The 4047-nt window shown below is 37.2% G+C and overlaps 1 protein-coding gene and 1 long non-coding RNA gene across 3 annotated transcripts in view; one reads left to right on the plus strand and one right to left on the minus strand.

Moving 5' to 3' along the window:
- The window catches only part of LOC128249083 (uncharacterized), a 15185-nt gene extending 12289 nt beyond the window's left edge, over positions 1 to 2896 (minus strand). The window contains exons 1-2 of the long non-coding RNA XR_008265209.1: positions 2244 to 2896; positions 2004 to 2157 (exon numbers count right to left, since the gene is read on the minus strand). This is a non-coding gene — a long non-coding RNA (uncharacterized LOC128249083). The remainder of the gene's footprint in view (positions 1 to 2003; positions 2158 to 2243) is intronic.
- The window catches only part of LOC106870843 (ADP-ribosylation factor 5), a 33370-nt gene that overhangs the window by 1076 nt on the left and 28247 nt on the right, over positions 1 to 4047 (plus strand). The gene's annotated exons all lie outside the window — the stretch shown is intronic.

Raw genomic sequence — 4047 nt, forward strand, 5'->3', positions numbered from 1 at the left:
GTAACTACCTCCTTCCGCACACCTCTCTCATTCTCATTATATATCTCTCTCTATACACACACACGCACACACACACACACACACACACACACACACACACACACACACACACACACACACACATATATATATATATATATACATACACACATGCATACACACACATCTTACCTAGCTATCGATTTATCTACGTGGTTAACTGCCTCCTTGCCTGCATGTGTGAGTGCACGCACGTGCACATGTGCATGTGTGTGTGTGTGTGCGTGTGTGTTTGCGTTTGTGTATGTCGGATACGTCCCACCCAAATAAATGATAGTATCGTTTTATCGTTGATTTACTTAGCAATTTGCCCTACCTTTTCACAAACGCAATTTAAAAATTACAATGAGAAAGAATGAAACTGAAAGTAGATGGGTTGGGAAAGTAAACAAAAAGGAGAAAAAAAATTGAAACCGTAAATCTTTATCGCCGTCATCACGATCAACATTATGAAAGTCATCATCAATTCTATTGTAATCGTATTGTCAATGCGTCGTCGTTGTCGTCATCAACGTCGTCATCATTATAATGATCAGTATACCATTCACAATTATTATTTTGAGATTTTGCATTTGTTTACACACACACACACACACATACACACACACACATGCACACACCCTTTTGTGTATCATTGATCCCTTATGTTTGTGCAGTTATGTTGCCTTTGTGTCCAATTAAGGAGGAAATAATAATGATAATAATAATAATCGCCTGATATCTTGGGGGTGGTGGTCAGTTGATTACATCAACCACAGTGTCCAGCTGACACTTATTTCATTGACCCCGAAAGGATGAAAGGCAAAGTTGAATAATTAATAATAATAATAATAATAATAATAATAATAACAATAATGATAATTTTCCGGCTCTATTCGTTCTGAATTCAAATCATATTGAGGTCAAATTTGCTTTTCATCCATCTGGGAGTCAATAAAATAAAGTACCAGTCAAGTTCTGGGGGAAGGGGTGTCGATGTAATCAACTAACCACTCCCCTTAAAATTTGCTGGCCTTGTGAAATCATTATTGAGCTAACAGACTCATTAGAGCATCAGAATAGATGCCTTGTGGTATTTGTTCTAGTTGTTTTAAGTTCTGAGCTCCAGTTACGCTGAATTCAACTTTGTTTTTCATCCATTTCAGGGTCAATAAAAGAAAAATAGCAGTCAAGTAATTGACCACCCCTCCCTAAAATTGTTGGCCATGTGCCAAAACTTGAAATTATTGTTGTTGTTATTATTATTATTATTATTATTATTATTATTATTATTATTGTTATTTTTCAAAATGCTTAGCAGCATTTCATGTGCTGAGGTCAACTTTGCCTTCCATCCTTTCAGGGTCAATAAAATAAGTACCAGTTGAGCACTGGGGGTTGATGTAATTGACTTGCACCTGCCTGGAAGTTACTGGCCTTGTGCCAAAAATTGAAATCACTATCATTATTATTATTATTATTATTATCATCATTATTATTATTAAGGTGGTGAGCTGTCAGAATTGTTAGCACGCCGGGCGAAATGCTTAGTGGCATTTCATCTGTGTTTACGTTCTGAGTTCAAATTCCACCAAGGTCGACTTTGCCTTTCATCCTTTCAGGGTTAATGAATTAATAACCTGTGAAACACTGGGGTCGATGTAATCAACTAGTTCCCTCTTCCCAAATTTCAGGCCTTATGCCTTTTGTTGAGCTGGCAGAATCGTTAGCATGCTGGGCAAAATGTTTAGCGGTATTTTGCCTGTTGCTACATTCTCGGTTCAAATTCTGCTGAGGTTGACTTGCCTTTCATCCTTTCGGGGTTGGTAAATTAAGTACCAGCGAAAGACCGGAGTTGATGTAATCGACTAGTCCCCTTCCCACAAATTTCAGGCCTTGTACTTATAGTAGAAAGAATTATTATTATTATTATTATTAAAGTGGCGATTTGGCAGAATTGTTAGCACACCGGGTGAAATGCTTACCGGCATTTTGTTCGTCTTCTTGTTCTGAGTCCAAATCCTGCCGAGGTCAACTTTGCCTTTCATCCTTTTGGGGGTCGATAAAAGAAGTACCAGTGAAAAACTGGGGGTCGATGTAATCAACTTGTCCCCTCTCTCAAAATTTCGGGCCTTGTGCCTATAGCAGAAAGGACTATAATTATTATTATCATTATTAAGGTGACAAACTGGCAAAATTTCTAGCATGCCGGGTGAAATACTTACCAATATATTTCCTCTGTTTTTATGTTCTGAGTTCAAATTTCACCGAGGTTGATTTTTGCTTTTCTTCCTTTCGGGGTTGATAAAATAAGTACCAGTTGAACACAGGGGTTGATGTAATTGATTCATTCCCTCCCCCAGAATTGCTGCTCTTATGGCAAAATTTGAAACCATTATTATTATTATCATTTTGTTGTTGCCATTACTGGTAGTGCTGTTATTGACATAACTATTTATTTATTCAGACTTTCCCAAGAAGGAATGACATGTCCTGTATTACCTATCAAAATACTTGAATGTACAGTATTTGTGTGCATCAACAATTGGAAGAATGATTATTCACTTCTTTGGTGTCTATTTAAGAAATATGTTTTTTTTTTTTTGGTGAGCTTTTGTAAATATGTGTATTTTTTTTCTTTTTGTAAGCTTTTTTGCTGACATATGTGTCGTTTTGTATGCATGAGACAACAGTCCCATAACTAGTTGTATGAATACACATGTGATGCAAGCATGAATTCCATTTGTGTGTGCATGCATACTACTATTGTTGTTGGCAAATTAATTGGTTGCTTCCTCCATAAATTGTGGCTTTGTGACAATTTTCGTGATTGTTGAGATTGTCGTTGTTGTCATCATCATCGTCGTCGTTGTCGTCATCATCATCATCATCATCGTTGTAATTATCATCATCAGCAGCAGTAGCAGCAGCACCTTCGTCATCATTGTTATCATGCCTGTTATTATTATTGTTGTTATTGCTGTTGTTGTTAAGAGAGTGAGCTTGCAGAAATATTAGCATGCCAGACAAAATGTTTAGCAGCATTCGGTCCATCTTTACATGCTGAGTTCAAATTCTGCCAAGGTCAATTTTACTTTTCATTCTTTCAGGGTCAATAAAATAGAGTACCAGTCAGATGCAGGGGTCAATATAATTGACTTAGCTCCTCCACTAAAACTGTTGGCCATGTGCCAAAATTAGAAAGAGCTATTATTATTATTATTATTATTATTATTATACGCTGGGTGAAATGCTTAGTGGTATTTCATCTGTCGCTACGTTCTGAGTTCAAATTCCGTCAGGGTTGACTTTGCCTTTCTTCCTTTCGAGGTCGATTAAATAAGTACCAGTTACACACTGTGGTTGATGTAATTGACATAATCCCTTTCCCCAAATTTGAGGCTTTGTGCTTCCAGTAGAAAGAATTATTATTATTATTATTATCATTATTGTTAAAGGCGGTAAGCTGGCAGAATCATTAGCACACTGGGCAAAATGCTTTGCAGCATTTCCTCTCTCACTACATTCTGAGTTCAAATTCCATCGAAGTCGACTTTGCCTTTTATCCTTACAGGGTTGATAAATTAAGTACCAGTCAAGTGCTGGGGTTAATGTGATTGATGGTCCCCCTTCCCACAAATTCCAGGCCTTGTGCCTACAGTAGAAAGGATTAGTGTTGTTGTTGTTGTTGAAGAACAGTGATTGACAAAATCAATAAGGGTGCTGGATGAAATGCTTTGAACTACTTTGTTATGTTCCTTTTTACATTCCGAATTCAAATCAGGCCAAAGTTAATTTTGCCTTTCATCCTTCTGGAATTAATAAAATAAGATACCAGTCAATTATCGGGACTGATTTGATTGACTACACCATCCCCCAAATTGTGTACCATGCTTTTGCTAATTGTTTTAGGTACCTGTGTAGTCACAAACAGACAAACACTTCCTCATCTCTCCTACCCAGTGGCACATCTAGGATGTGACAGCTGGAGGCAGAGAGAGAGAGAGAGAGAGATAGATAGATAGAGAG

This window comes from Octopus bimaculoides, chromosome 11 (assembly GCF_001194135.2).
Source record: "Octopus bimaculoides isolate UCB-OBI-ISO-001 chromosome 11, ASM119413v2, whole genome shotgun sequence".
NCBI classification, from domain to species: Eukaryota; Metazoa; Mollusca; class Cephalopoda; order Octopoda; family Octopodidae; genus Octopus; species Octopus bimaculoides.